The 5,941-nt window shown below is 31.6% G+C and overlaps 1 long non-coding RNA gene across 1 annotated transcript; it reads right to left on the minus strand.

Moving 5' to 3' along the window:
- Positions 1-1,457: 1,457 nt before the first annotated feature.
- LOC130903013 (uncharacterized) lies at positions 1,458-4,743 on the minus strand. Its single transcript, XR_009060510.1, has 3 exons — positions 4,585-4,743; positions 3,907-4,107; positions 1,458-2,189 (listed from the first exon to the last, which is right to left on the minus strand). It is a non-coding gene; the product is annotated as an uncharacterized LOC130903013 (long non-coding RNA).
- Positions 4,744-5,941: the final 1,198 nt, after the last annotated feature.

Here is a 5,941-nt window from a genome sequence, read left to right on the forward strand (position 1 = left end):
TCTTGATATCTGTCAACTGATGAAATGATTCTTTATCATTGATAGCTGTCAACTGATGAAATGATTCTTTATCATTGATAGATTTTTTGTTCCTCATTTGTAAACCATATCTAGAAATAATCTTTTCCTATTGCAGCATACCTTAATGTGGAACGTAGCTGCGTTGCTTGTTGTCTAGCCGGTATGATTTCCCACCATAGGGAACGCGGTAGTAAAATTATTAAGACAGTTGACAAAAATTAATAATAAATAACTTTTCTGTAAATAAATATAGTAAAGAATTCTTTAAATGGTTCATATACAAATTTTTAGTTCTATTTCATCAATTTTAATACAATATTTCTTTTTTGATTTTTTTATTTTGATATTCATGATGTAGGTAATCATTATTACTAAAAACATATAAAAGATTCTGAGAAAAAGAAGTTGAGGAAAAATAATATAATATAAATAAAACAATAAATTAAGAATTTAAATCCTTTAATGTGAAGATTTAGAAGGATCATTTTTTTGTTGTGCTGCTCCAACGTGCTTCTTTTCCTTCTCATAATTTCAGTTTCCTCTACCATTAATATTTTTTTCATATTTTTTTTACTTCTATCAGTGGATTGGCTATTGATCTAAGTTGTTGGTTCAAAGATTTTTGAGTTTACATGAATACTGTATTCACTAAAGTACACATTATAAGAATCAAGACATTTTTCTGGCTGTAACTTTCGCTGTCTGACACTACAGTAGATTTAGTCTGCAAAATACAACGGGTCACATGCAAAACATCAAATAACTTAGTCTTTGCTTCTTTCTACAAGTTTTCGTATTTAGCTTGGAGTTGTTGAATCTTTCCAAAATTGGTAGAAAGAACTCTTTTTGTTTCATTATCAAGAATCAACCAGAATAAGGAAAAAAATTACAATTGAAAATAATAAATATCACTGATTAAAAATAATTGTTGAATTGAATAATTGATATAAAAATTCTATAAATGACAAATCTGGACCTGTTGAGAGTGTCGACATTGGAAACAAGAATCGAGTCATATATCATTTTTTTCTCAACTCTAATCAAGACATTATATATATATATATATATATATATATATATATATATATATATATATATATATATAATGTCTTGATTAGAGTTGAGAAAAAGTACCACGAGTGAAAACTCACTAACTTTATTAATTGAAAAAAAAAACAATTCGAAAATTAATATTACAATGGATTCAATCTGACAACAGTGTAATCGATGTTAACAGTTCAATGATTCGAATAGAAGAGTGCAGGCGAGCTCCTACTGCAATAAGGAAACTGTACATGCATACAATAAAAAATAACTCTAAACGCCTGCGTTAAATATTCGAAATATCGTAAATATAAAATTAAGAAGTAATAAGAGTTGCCTATGCTTATTGGAACAAATTTAATATTTAATGTGGGATACATTACACTTTCCCTCCCTAAAAAAAAACAAAAACTAAAAATAAAATAAATTAATTACTTAAAAGTATTTCATTGATTTAAGTTTCCTTTTACTTCTTCTTGGGGTACAGACATCAGGTATTAAATTAGATGTAACAGGTTCAGCAGATTTACAATAATTATCTTCATCAGATTCATGACAATTTTTGTTTTCATTAATTGGACTGATATTTTTGGTAGGTTTATTACACATGTTATGGTCAGAAGAATGTACGTCAACTGAAAATTCAAAATCTACTATTTGATTTATGTGCCTCCTCCATGTTTTATCTAGACTAGGTATAAATACAAAATAAGTTTTTGAACCTATCTTCTTATGAATTATTCCCTTTAACCAAGAAGGTTAATTAACAACTCTATAATCCCTTACTGCTACATGATCTCCTATTACATTTTGTTTACTAATACTAAAGTCTGTTACATCAATAGCTGTATGATTTACAATATTTACATTGTTATTCCAAAAATCATAAACACTTCTTATGTTTATTTGAAACATTAAATTGGCTGGATATTTTCCTGTAGAACAGTGTGGTGTAATTCGATAAGATAAAAGAAAATTGTTTAAATTACGGTTAAGTTCTGACAATGAACTCCTTTTTAAAATCTTAAGTATTGCTTGTTTAACTGTTTTAACCGCATTTTCAGCTTGACCATTAGATGATGGATGAAAAGGTGCAATTTCTTTAAATTCTATGTTGTTTTTACCTAAAAATGTTTGGAATTCATTATATTTAAAAGTAGTAGCGTTGTCAGAAACTAAAGCAAAAGGTAAGCCAAATCTACAAAAAATATCCCTTAAAATATTTATTGTTGCACTAGATTTAGTGTTTGAAGTGACAACAGCTTCTAGCCATTTTGTATGAGCATCAACTAACACTAAAATATATTTATCAAGAATTGGACCTAAAAAATCAATATGAATTCTTTCCCATGGTCTATCAGGAAAATCCCAATTTTTTAATGGTGTTTTGGGAGGATCACTTTTAGTTTTTAAACAATATTCGGAAGATTTAATTACATTTTCAATATCATAACTAATTTGCTGCCACCATACATAAGAACGAGGCAAGCTTTTAGTTTTGATCATTCCAAAATGAGAAGAATGTAGTTGTTTTAAATTACAGCATCAAACAACCATCGACAACAATAAAGTTGTTTTTATAATTAAGATAAGGTTTACATAACTGTGGTATCTTTTTCGGCCACCCCATATTAACATATTTACAAGTTTGTTGAGTTTCCGTCTTGATCTGTTCCCAAACAATCGGCAAATCAGTATTTGAGGCAATAAAGTTTAACTAAGAACTCTCAATGTCAAACTCTTTTAATTCTTCCCCTAAGGGTAAACGAGAAAAATAGTCAGCTGTATTATCTTTTGATTGCACATACTCCACATCAAAAACAAAATTAGAAAGTATTAGAGCCCAACGTTGCAATCTATTAGTGGCAAGTGGTGGAATGCCTCTCTTATTTCCAAATAAAGTTACAAAACATTTGGCATCAGTTTTTATCGTGAATCTCCTACCATACAGATACTGATAAAACTTCTTCACACCAAAAACAATGGCTAAAGCTTCTTTTTCTACTTGAGAATATTTTTGTTGACTGCTAGAAAGTGTTAAAGATGCAAAACCAATGGGTTTTTCTACATTATTAATGGCATGTGAAATCATAGCTCCAACACCATAATAAGAACTATCAACAGTTAACTTTATTGGTAAATTTGGGTTATAATGCTCCAAAAAGGAAGCAGAGCTAATTATGTTTTTAATTTTATTATATGCCATTGTACATTGTTCAGACCAAATAAACTCAACATTTTTCTTCAATAAACTGTACAAATGCTGAAGTACTGAGGCCGCGTTAGGTATAAATTTATTATAAAAATTCACAAACCCCAAAAATGATCTAAGTTGAATAATATTTTGAGGTACTGAGCTTCAACAATCGCTCTAACTTTATGTTCACTTGTATTCAATCTGTATTTATCAATTGTGTAACCCAAATAATGTACTGAGTTTTTGAAAAATTCACATTTGTCTAATGCTACAATAAGACCACTTTTTTGTAACCTATCCAAAACTTTTTCAACCTTTTTTAAATAAAAACCCCTGATTTTTCCAGTAATTAAAATGTCATCTAAAAAGCAAACAACCCCATCTAAACCTAAGATTTGTTCCATTATTCTTTGAAACATTGCTGGAGCACTAGCAATACCAAAAGGTAAACGATTATAAATAAATAACCCCTTTGAAGTATTGAAAGTTGTTAATTTCTTTGACTCATTGTCTAACTCAATCTGCTGATATGCTTGAGAAAGATCAATTTTTGAAAACTCAACTCCGCCTTGTAGTTTCCTCAATACAGGGCAATGGGTATTTATCAATTAACAATACAGGATTAAGAGTAATTTTATAGTCACCACAAATTCTGATGGTTCCATTTTTCTTAGCTACTGGTACAATGGGTGTTGCCCAACTGCTGTATGATACTGGGCTCAAGATGTTTTCAGTGACAAGTCGGTCTAGTTCCGCCTCAACTCCTCGGCATAAGGCAAAAGGAATGGAACAGGCTTTGCAAAACTTGGGCTTGGCTCCCTCTTGCTTATCCAGTCGCAGAGTACCTGCATTAAATTTACCCAAGGAAGGAAAAAATACTTTAGAATACTTCTTCGATAACATTTTCATTATCTTAATTACATTTATATCCTCAATTTGTAGCAAGTTTTCATTTTTATCAATCAATCAATTATTAATGCCATTTACATTTAGTTTAAATAAATTGAAAAAATCTCTACCCAATAATGGAGGGCCCCCATTAGAAATTATATAAAACCGTATTGTTTTTGTTTTTAAATTAAAGGTCACTTCTACCTCATTAAATCCCAAAGGATGAATACTTGAACCATCATAACTTGCCAAAGTTTTGCTGGTTCGATAAACAATGAACTTATTCAAATGTTTTTCTCTAAATAGTTCAGAAATTACAGAGACCGAGGCCCCTGTGTCCAATTGAAAAGTAAACAGTTGCTTATTTATTGTTATTTCAATTGTGATTTCATCATTTGAAGCAGATAAATTAAAAATGTGATCAAACTTACTATTTTCATCAGATGATAAATCAGAATTATTATTATTTAAAAAATAATTACACCTCTTAAGTTTTTTCTGGCAAATATTGGCTAAGTGGCCTTTTTCATTACAAAAATTACAAAAATAATTTTTAAAAACACACTTATCTCTGTTATGTCATGTTTTTCCGCAGACCTGATTGACATTTGACGAGTTGACAGGTTGGCGTCAACTAGGGCCGGCTCCATCTTGCGAGCTCCGCTCAAACTTGCGTTGCTGTCGGTAGCTTCCATTTTGTGGTACAGGAAACTGACGTGGTCTTCGCAGCGGCGGCGCCGACCCCTTCGTTGATGCACATGGTATTGATAGAAAATTTCTTCTTTCACGGTTGTCATGTTGATTTCTTACAATACTGGCTATATATACCATTGCTCTGTCGAGGGAAATTGTCACCTTTTCTTCAAATAGTCTCTCCAGGACCTTGGTATTATCCATCCCCATGATGAACTTGTCTCTGAGCAACGCTTCTAATTCAGTTCCGAAATCACATTTCGAAGCCAGGTTACGTAATCTTGCGGCCCATTCAGCGACCGTTTCAGCACGACTCTTCGTGGCTTCATAAAACTTCTGGCGTGCTGCAAAGGCACTGGTTGTTGTTTTAAAATATATGTCGAAAAGCTTCACGTACTTCACAATGAAGCAGGAATGCTTTGTGCTTACTTCACATTTCATCGCACAGAATGGCAAAAAGTCGAGATTGCTTAGGCCGTGACTTAATGAAATTTACAACCTTAACTTATCTCTCAGTCGTCAGTCTAATACTAACAAAGGCTAATAGATTAGCCTGGCAAGCAACTTCGGTACTTTCATCAAGTTGAAGAGAAAAGTTTGTTTTAAAACTGTAACTGTGAATTTGACCGATTTTTTTGTTCCCTTTTCAGTGAATAAACTTTCAGATATTATTTGGGCTGATGGTAAAATATAATTCTACCCTACAGAGTGAGTTGTTCCATTTTTAGCTATCAAAAAGGATATTCGATAAGATTCAATTGTAGCTTGTCTATTTTGCTCACCAGAAATTGATGTTTTCATTACTGAGTGTAACTTTAAGAATAAGTTTGAATAAAGGGTGAGAATGCTTATCTTATCGACGGTCTGATAAAATCATGTCATGAACTGCAACGATATTTTCGGGGATTGACACAGAAACTAGTCTTCCCGATTGGTCATCATCTTCAACGGAAAATTCACCTCTTTTGAAGCTCAAAGTCCAATTTTTCACGGTCGCATACGAAGGACATTGATCACCAAGGTTATTGAGCATATATTCGTAAATCTGCTTACCTCTTAACCCTTTTAAATGCAGGTTTTTGATGATGGCTCGAT

This window comes from Diorhabda carinulata, chromosome Y, assembly GCF_026250575.1.
Source record: "Diorhabda carinulata isolate Delta chromosome Y, icDioCari1.1, whole genome shotgun sequence".
Lineage (NCBI taxonomy): Eukaryota > Metazoa > Arthropoda > Insecta > Coleoptera > Chrysomelidae > Diorhabda > Diorhabda carinulata.